Raw genomic sequence first — 11,135 nt, forward strand, 5'->3', positions numbered from 1 at the left:
AGTACCCCATAACCAATCAAACACATCATATATCCTGGGCAATGGGTACTTGTTACAAATCAAAAATTTGTTCAGTTGTCAGTAGTCTATGCACTTACATAGACTATGATCATTCTTCAAAACAAACAATATAGGATCACCTCACAGAGAAGAACTAGGACAAATGGCTTTCTTACATAGAAATTTCTGTAGCTGAGCCTTTAACTCCCTTAGCCAAGTTGGTGCCATTCGATAAGGAAGAATAAAAATAGGACAAGTGTTCCACTCTAGGTCTATGCAAAAATCAATGTCACTATCAGGTAGCATCCTAGGTAGATCATTAGGAAAAACCTCTAAGAATCTATATACCAGTAAAATTGATGAATAGGAGTGACCTTGGTATTAGTATCTTAAAGATGAGCTAAAAATACCTAACTCCCCTTCCTAACTAACCTCTTGGCATAAATCAAAAGATATAAGTCTTAAAGGAGTTGGTTTATAATCACCCTCATGCTGATCAATCCATCTTAGGCATAGATATAGTAACTTTATTGGCATAATAGTCAAGAATTGCATGGTATGGAGATAACCAACTCATCCCTAAGATGATGTCAAAATCCACAATGAATAGAATTTCTAAATCAGCCTAAGTCTGATATCTCATGAACAATACAGAACAAGATAGATAAACCTAACTATTAAACCCCCAACTGGAATAGATACATAAATAGGAGCATCAAGATTTCATAAACTATATCCATACCCAAAGCAAATTTAGCAAAACTATACGAGAATGCGGAAATGGGATCAAACAACATAGTATTCATATGGTCATAAACAGGAATATTACCTGTGATCACTGTGTTTGGATCCTCGACCTCAAGACAACCTAGAAAATCATAGAAGTGAGCCTTATCACCCACCTGAGCACTACTCCTTCTAGTTTGTACACCATCTCGATTAGTAAGTCCCCTACCTTAGTTGGCCTGGTTGCCAACTCTACCTACTTGGTGACCACCATGCATACTGTAGATGGCCTCTACCATTAGCTCCACCTCTCATACCTTCTAGGACCAAGGCTAGAAAATTCTCATACTAGCCTGACTAACTAGAGTGTCTTAGATTAGGGATCTCTAAATGTGACCAACCCTACCTCACTCATAACATGTATGATCTAGGGTGGGTTGATAAATATTAACAATGTTAAAGAAACATAACTACCAAAATCTAAAAATGGTTGGCTAGCCCTTGATGGACCCCCAATAGACACAAGCATCATAAACTAAATAGGTTAGGCAGAGGATCCTTGCACACCTTAGCCTCAAGAATAAGAACCAATATGATTGTCCACCTTACAAGCCTTCTTATCCCCATATTAGAGTAACCATCTTGCCTACATACTACCCTTTCACAAAATTAACCATCTTATAGGTCTTACTTGAATATGTCATTGGAAGTTCAAAAAACTAAGGACTAATATTCAACCCTTTCACAAACAAATGAATCCTCTCATCCTCAGTAGTCAACAAATGCAAAGTATATTTAGATAAAGAATGAAATTTGTCCTCATAGGCTACAAATAATATACTTCTCTGCTAAAGTCTAGCCAACTCGTCCTTTTTTCTGTCTCTTAAAGTACGTGGCATATTTTTCTCTAAGAGGATAATGAAACTAAGTCCAAATCAATGGAGTCAAATCTGCAGATCTACACTCAACAAATTCCCTCAACCATATTTTGGCATCCCTTGTAGCTAAAAAATAAATAAACTCCACACCATACCTCTCTACTACTCCCAACATGTAAAGTCTTTCATGATTATCAATGAAAAACTATAAGCATATTTTGACTCAATACCATGAAACATTAGAGGCCTCATCTTAATAAATTTACAAAATAAGTCATGCTCATCTCAGTTCATCATCGAACCCAATATCTAAAGTAGAAAGCACCCATCTCTAACCCTTATTTATATTAGGTGTTGCAGTAGTGGCAAGCTGTAAAACCTAGAATTAGAACAATAAGAACAACTATTATAGCACCTGTACTTGATAAACCACTCAAAAACCTTAGAACCTACTGAATGATCTCTAAAGATATCAACATGTTACACCCTCATGTACTAGTGTAGCATCTACTTAAACTAGTAACTCTATATTCTCTGGTACTACTTCCTTATATGAACCATGTCTGTAATATCCTCATGTGTAAGAAGAGACTTTTATCTTTGTCTTATCAACATCTATTAGCCTGACCTCTACCCCTAGAAGGTGTTGCCCTACCACCCCTTTCTCTCATATTCTCCTTCACACTGTTTCTACTAAGAACTATGGTCTTAGTAACCAGTTTAGGTACTGTTGTTGCCCTCTCAGTGTGTGTCCTAACCATATGCAATACTATAGAAAAATATTTAGATACCATTTTGGATAACTAGATAGCAATTGGAATCAAGTATTAGCATGAAATAGAAATGAAGAGTGAGATTTCCTAAAAGTCTGTAGCCTCTCAAAGAAAAGTACAGACATCTCCGTATTATTCTGTAAGGCTCTACTAGACTCATTCTTGTACGATAAGATCGACAAACCTAGGCTTTGATACAATCTTTATCATTACTCAAAGGGTTGTGAGTGGAACCAATACTAACCCTTCGATGGGATAACCATCTAACCCAAAACATAACCTACAAACTTAGTCATTTTTAGGACAGAATTATCAACTAATCAATACTAGTGATAAGAATCTCCAAAAACCAATAATAGTAATTTAAGTACAAACTGAAACAACAAACTATTACAATTTTTCAAGGACCCAAAAGTCACTATATGAGAACATTCTAAGCCAAAAACCAATGTTTAAAATAAATATCCAAAAATAAATAAAATAAGGTATCTTATTGTTCAAATGAGTGGATATGGTCAATGAGAAGATCCAATGAATATGTGACACTAGGTACTCACCTTTGGATAAAATATTCATTGGTCATAGAGTAAATTTAAGGGCTCTTCACAACCATGAAACACTTTTGGCGCATAACAAAGAAGAGCACAAGTAGTATTAGTACAAACGTTATGTATTGGTAGGTATCATCATCTGACTTAACTTGAAACCCACACATAAACATAAACCAAATAAGATCAACTAGCAATTAGTACATACCCTTCATATCTCGGCCAAGGGCGTCAAAGTGAGCCTTCAAGGCTCCCAAAACATCATTACCCAAGGGTTGAGATGTGGTACCCTCGGATTCCATCTCAAATGTACATAACAATAGAAAAAAAAACAACAAAAGAAAAACTTACAAAATAAACAAACACATTAGTTCAAATAAAGACTCACTTCACTCACACTCAATCTCACCTCACACTTAGCCTTACAATTGTTGGATAATTGGTAATACTAGACAAATTACTTGAGAGGTAAGAAACTTTTGTACGGAAATGATCTTTGTTTGAAATGACTCAAATAAAGTGATTTATGAACTTGAACCAACAAACTACTATGAATTAAAAATGAAAAAAGGCACACAAAAATCGAAGACACAAAATAAATGAACTCAAGACTAATTACCAACCTAGTAGGTACTTACTAGTTTGCTAATTAGTGATAGAATTTAACACACAAGAAACTAGAATCTAAATTAGAAACTAGAAGAATCTACTTAGAAACTCAATTTGGATGATTGGCTAATGATGATGTGGCATTCAAAGATTAAACGTTGAGCTTCAAAAATTTTCACTCCCAAAATATAACTCTCGGCCTAACACTTCTTTGGAGAAGAAGGATGAATATTTGATACAGTTTTTACTGAAATCAAATACATATATACATATAAGTAATAATATACAGTAATTACAAATGTATATGACATAGTTAAATGTATTTTGACATACCGTCATACCTGTACACCCTGCTTCGTTCTGTTGGAGAATTTCTTGAAATTTTTCAATAAGATTTGTAAATAAATTTCTTAAAAGTACAAATGTCAAAACAAAAGACAATTACATTTAGTAAATATACAAATGCAACTACAACACAACATACAATTACAAATGCAACTACAACATACAACATACAATTAACTCATAAAATACAATTGCCAAAATAAAAAAATAAATGCAACTACAATTTTGAGAAAATACACAAATCAAATAATCAGGTTCAAATAAACTCATGAGTTATCACTATGTTCATGACAAAAACAATTACACTATTTCGAATATATAAATACAATATGAAAAAAATTACAAAACTAGTAAATACATAGCTATCAAAGCCACATATTTTATCAAATACGAATTAAGACCGAATAACATTCAAATTGAACGGATAATATATTTAGATTAATTTTCAAAATAGATATCAAGAAGGAAAACTTCTATGTTAAAAAAAATTATTTCTCACAAAACAATCGACTATTCGAAATTTATTGAAATTCATATAGGAAAATAATTCAATAACTGTAATCGCAGTGTGTTTTTTAAATTACAAGTTCATCAACTAATTCGCACAAAATTAGTTGAAATTCAAATACAAACTCATTTTTTTAAAAACCTGTACTTGTAGCGTGATTCTTTTTTCTTTTTTGAAATTTAGACGCTCATCAACTCCAAATTCTTCTATCTATTGTTGAAATTGGTTTAAGTTGCTGATTAGGAAAATCACTTTTTGAATTTTGAATTAAATAGTTGTAAAATAACGACAAAGGTTAAAAAAAGTTATTTAAGGAAAAAGAATCTTTTAAATAAAATACATAACATAAATTAAGGGACTGTTCATTCCTTATTTTACTCAACTAATTTGGTTAAAAAAGAAACTATTATTCCATTTGTATATGTATTTAAATAGCAAACATTACCTAAAATACAAAATGCAACTTGCTATTATTCGTAATTATGAAACAGTTGCTCTAAAGGTTCTAATTATGTGTATAAGTATGCTACTTATGAAATTTTTCAATCATCAAAATCAAGAAACAATGAAGCAATTGTGAAAGTTCTAGAGAAAATTAGAGAGAGAAAGTGCTTCCAATATAGCAAAGTATGATGGCCATGGCCAGAGCAACTTCATCTCCTACGATCTAAGCTCAGGAGTACGGTGAGGTTCCCAAAAAATTGAGCTCGAGTGAAATTCACCTAGACACTTAAAATTCTCACAAACTCCATGAATTTGGACTTAGTGAATACTTTTTCAGCTCAGAATCATCTTCTAACCTAATTCATGTCCTCCATAACCCCCTATCTATGGTCATATCCTCGATAACCTAAAACTGCATCATGTTTTATCTAGTAAACTCTCCCTACGACTTCTTTGATCTACCTCTACCTCTTCTGAAAGCATCAATAGTGAAACTCTCACATCTCTACATTAGATATCTACGTATCTCCACCTCACATGCCAAAATCATCTCAGACTCGCTTTTCGCATTATTGGTTTTAACAGAGATGAGTTAGAGAAGAACGCAGAGAGTTTTTTTTTGTAAAGTTGTATATTTTATTGATCATAAAATCCTCCTTAAATAGTGTTATTACAACTAAAAATAGATAAAACCTACCATAAAAGAAAACCTAGTTGCTACCAAAAATAACAACTAATCGGTCTCCTACCAAAAATAGGAATCCCAATTTGACTAGGAGTTGTATGTAAAAAAAAGAAAATTAAAAAATAAATTGCGTGTATTATTCTTTAAAGAAGCTTTTAACACTCCTCCTTGCTTTAGGAACTGTAAAATTTTTATCTTTAGTCTCGGAATCTCCACACTTGATAACTGAAAGTTTCCTTATGAATAAGTCTGCAGATTCGTCTTTTGGCTTGTAGTGAACTAAATTTACTTCTCTTCTTGAATGTAATCCTTTAATATTAAATCCTTTTGGAATGTCTTCGTTCTCCATTTGCATCTTGAATTTAAACTTATCAATTTTATTTTTCTGAAACATAGATAACTCCTCATTAGCTTTAATTCGTTCAGGGACATTGAAAGATCCTATAAACCTAGCAAGTTCACATATTTCTTGTGCTTTTTCAATTAGAGGATTATCTTCTAATTTTTCTAGCCTATGATCTTTTTCATGTTCTACAGAAACATCTTCCATTGGATCAACTATGAAATGTTTACCTCTCATCTTAATGTTTAAAACTTCTTTTCCAACACCATCATTGATGAAGCAATGTTTATCTTCAAAGGATACTTTGTATCTTTTGTCTATCAACTGGCAAATACTCAACAAGTTTTAATGAATATTAGGTACATAATGAAATTGCTTTATTACTTAAACTTATTTTGATAACAACAATTCCTTTTCCAACAATAAGAGTCTGGTCACCATTTTTTATCCTAACTTTGGATATTTCAGTTGGCTTTAATTCTTTAAACAAACTCCTGCTATAAGCCATGTGGTTGGTGCAACCACTATCAATCAACCAAAAATTTGTTGAAACCTTACTTGAGATATATGTTGCAACAAAAAAATGGTCTTCTTTTTGTTTATTGACCACACGTGCATCTGCTTCATGGTTTTCAAATTTGCTTTTGCAAATAACTAATTCATGGCCAAGTTGATTAAAATTTATGCACTTCACATCTGGCCCTTTCAACATCTACATAATGGATGACCCATTTTTCCACAATGCTCACAAGGTGGGTAATTTTTAAATTTTTTACCCCTTTTCTAAGTTTTGTGGTTGGTTACTAAGGCTCCTTCAACTATACCATCTTGCCTCATAAGTTTTCTTTGTTCTACTTGCTGAAAAGAATTTAATAACTCCACCAAAGTAATCTTGGACAAATCTTGTGTATTTTCCAAGGTAGTTATACAAACTTCATATCTTCCGGGCACTATAACAAGAATTTTTTCAACAATTCTTGAATATTTAAATTCAGTGCCTAGTAATCTTACCGTGTTAACAATGCCAAGTAATCTATCTAAATACTCTTTAACTGTCTTAAGTCCTTCATTCTCTACAACTCGAACTCTCTTAGTAAATTCATTACTTGCATTTCTCGAATTCTTTCATCTCCAACATATTGTTTCTTCAAATAATCTCAAATTTTTTTAGTGATGTGATAGACATAATTCTTGTAAAAATTGTTGTTGAAACAAAAACAAACAGAGTTGCCTTTGCCTTAGATTTCATGGTTTTCTTTTCCTTGGGACTCTTGATTTGGGTTTTAGTGGGATTATTTAGTAGCGGGTTAATTTCATAATCCTCTTCCATAACTTACCCTAGATCAAGAGCCTCCAAGTAAGTTTCATTCTCACAGCCCATAATTGATAATTTTCCCCATAAAAAATGGATGGAGCCATTCGTGAAAAACTAGTTTCAGAATCTATCTCTTCACTCACAAGTCTCTCAAGAAAAATAGTTTTGATACCAATTGTTCGTTTTAATAGAGATGAGTTAGACAAGAATGCAGTGCATTTTTTTTGTAAAGTTGTATATTTTATTGTTCATAAACTCCTCCTTAAGTAGTCTTATTACAACTAAAAACAGATTAAACTTACCATAAAAGAAAAACTAGTTACTACAAAAAATAACAACTAATCGGTCTCCTACAAAAAATAGGAATCCCAATTTGACTAAGATTTGTATGTAAAAAAATGAGAAAATTAAAAAATAAATCGCGTGCATTATTCCTTAAAGCAACTTTTAACACACATCTTGTCCTCCACCAAAGACACTTCCAGCTTATCTCAGGTATCTTCATTTTTAATCCTATTCCTCCTAGTATTCACACACATCTATCACATCAACCTCAATTCCATAACTTTTATCTTCTGAACGTAAGAGTTTTTGACTAGCTAATACTTTATTCCATACAACACAATTGGTTTAACCATCACTTTATGGAATTTGCCTTTAAATATTTTTGGCACTTTCTTGTCACACAAGACTTTAAATGTGAGCCTCGATTTCATCCACTGCTAAGATTTTAGGCTTGGATATTGTTCCTTATCCAACTCTAAAAGAGTTGGGGGTAGCTAATGGCCAAGAAATGCAAAGCGAGGGCTACTGTCCAAAATTCTAGTAGAAATATAGGATGAATGGTGATACTTTTTCCCTTAAACAGCACCTCTACTCTGGTTACTCCCCGCCACGGTTGTATTGATACTCCAAGCATTCTACATATTAGACCTCAAAATATTACTTTCGTTAGGGATGATTACTGGGTTAACTCTTTTGGGCCACCAAGAGGAGCATATATTGATTGCAAGTAAGGACAAAAAATTTTCACAAAACTCTTGGGAAAATGTTTTTGTACAGGTAAATGTTATGCCTCATTAAAAGCTTTCCAAAGAGAACAACTACTCTACAGATTCCAGAATAGTGGGTTCATTGCTAAAAAAATTTCATAATGTATTTGAGGAACCAAAGAAGCTACTTCCTGGTAGGGATTGTGATTACTCGATTCAATGAAGACTAGAGCCCAACCTTTTAACCTCGTTCATATAGGTATTCTTTAATCAAATGAACTCTATTGAAATTTGAAAGTATAGACAGTGATATGTTATTGTATGAAGTTACTCCTATTTTACTTCCCCTGTCTTGATGGTTATGAAGTACGATAATTATTGAAGGTTGTATGTTGATTATAGAAGGTTAAACTCATATATTGTTAAGAACAAACATCTTATACCAATGGTAGAGGATCTATTGGATGAATTTCTAACTCTAAATTGTTCTCTAAAGTGGACTTACATCAACATAGCATCGGGTTAAAATGAAAAAGGAATATGAGTATAAAACTACTTTAAGGACCCATCATGTCCTATGAAATTTTAGATAATGTCGTTTGGGCTCCCAATGTTCATGCAAATTTTCAATCACTCAAGTACCAGCCAGTGTTGTCAAAGGTGCACATAAAGCACGCTTAAGCCCTGAAGCAACATTCAAAACTTGTTGAGCACTTCGCCTCACTAAATGTGCACTTTAGTATTGTCATCAAGTTTCTAAGACATTTTTTCCTTTCCGATAAGCCTATTCTGATGAGGCAACATTAAATAATTGATATATCACTTTATCTTAATTTTTTTAATTTCTTTGTTCATATATATTTTTGATTCATGCTTGTAATTATTAGTCATGAACTAAATATATATATTTGTTTTTTCTCCCTTTGTGCCTTATTTAATTAAAGAACATGCTTTGTATGCAATTTGTGCTTAAAGAGCCAACAAACCTTAAGAGGTTTTTATGCTTTTTTTCTTTTAATAACACTGGTATCAGGTCTTTTCCCTTTAACTCAAGATATTTATACTGGTCTTCTTTGTTGACACTCTTTTACTGCAAGTCATTATAAGACCATTTAGACCACTTAAACATTGTCCTACAATATATAACCCAGAGAGAACCAATTTTTTACAAAGAGGTCTAAGTGTGAATTTGATCAACCTCAGATAGAGTATCTCGGGCATGTGATATATGGGAAGGTGTGGGAACAGATCCTAACAAGTAGAAAACTATGGTTCACTTGCCAACACCTTAGTCCCTCAAATAACTTAGAGGTTTCTTAGTACTCACGCATTATCATAGAAAGTTTGTCAATAACTATAGTTTGATCAATAAGCCCTTGGACTTATAAATGAAGAAACGGAATGCAACTATTTCTTAAGCATTCCAAGATCTTAAAAAGGTTATGAATAGTGCACAACTTTTTAGCCTTGTATGACTTTAGAAAACCTTTTATGATTGAAGTTAATACTTGTGGCATTGGAGTGAGCGTTGTACTTATGCAAGAGGGCCCTTGGCCAGACAACCACTCAATAAAAAATATCAATTCCTTAATGACATATGAGAAGGAACTTACTGCATTATCGGTGGTAGTTGACAAGTATAGACCATAGAGGTTTGAGATGTAGAAGAGAAAAAATAATCTTATTCATGAACAATGATCTTTATATAAAACAGATACATAACCAAAAAATACTAACTCAATAAGATTCAAGTAACTTGAGAAAATTGAAGGAAAGGTGTCTTTTAATCTTGAATGAAGGATTGGTGACATTAACCAACTTAAAGGGTCAAAGATAATTAGGAAACTTGATTAAGTTAATTGTGGACTTGATTAATATTTTCAAAACTTTCTAATCTTTTCAAAAATACAAATCAACCCACACCCCTCTCCTCAAAATCAATCGTCTCTATCCACTCTCTCTCTCTACAGTCTATCTTAACTCTCTCCCAACCAATAGTTCCGTGAAATTTCTCCCTTCAAGCTCCGGTGACAAATAGCTGGGAGAGTTTTTTTTGACTTTCAATCATCAATCAACGTGAAGAATCATTGAAACTTGAGCCAACTTCTCCAGCGACAATAACTTCAAGTTCTTTGTTGTCCCATTTTTTCTTTCTCAGGTAAAAAATTATGACTTGAGCCAACTTCTCTTCTAGTATTGGTTAATAATTTCAATATTTATTTATTAAATTTGAAATGTGGACTGAATAAAATCCTAATTTCTAGCATTTCTTCTCTACTCTTTTCGGTGTGAAATATAATTTTTTGTTGTTATTGTAGTTCTTGTTGTCGAATGTTGATTCAATTTGTTGGTGATTTTTGGTCACCGTTGATGTTCTTTGTGTGCATGTGTCGTGTTGGTGTTGTTGGATTGATTTGTTATTTTTCTTGGTAAAAATGGTATTGCAACAATGAACCATCTGACACAATAGATTAATCATCTGATGCAGCAGATTAATCATATGATGCAATAGATTAACCATTTGCTGTAATAGATTGACCATCTGATCCAACAGATAAACTGTCTGTTCCAACAGATAAAACATCTGATTCAACAAATTAAACATCTAATGCAACAGATGAATAGCACATATCATTCATCTATTGTGAGAGCCGACTCTTCTATTTGGAAGAAAGCTAAACAATATTGATCCAATAGATAACTCATTTGGTAACAGATGAGTGATCTGTTTCAGCATATACATGTCCTATTTTTATTATTTCCAATGGATTACTCATTCGTTTCAAAAGGTTGCTTATAGGTTACAATAGATAACCTGCCTAATGTAATAAATGAGAGATCTATTTTTATTATTTCTAATGGATTACTCATTCGCTGCAACAGGTTGTTTATTTTCTACAACAGATATCCTACCTGGTGCAATAGATAAGTGAACTATTTTTATTGTTTCTAATGGATTACTTATTCGC

The sequence above is a fragment of the Capsicum annuum genome, chromosome 1, assembly GCF_002878395.1.
Source record: "Capsicum annuum cultivar UCD-10X-F1 chromosome 1, UCD10Xv1.1, whole genome shotgun sequence".
NCBI lineage: Eukaryota > Viridiplantae > Streptophyta > Magnoliopsida > Solanales > Solanaceae > Capsicum > Capsicum annuum.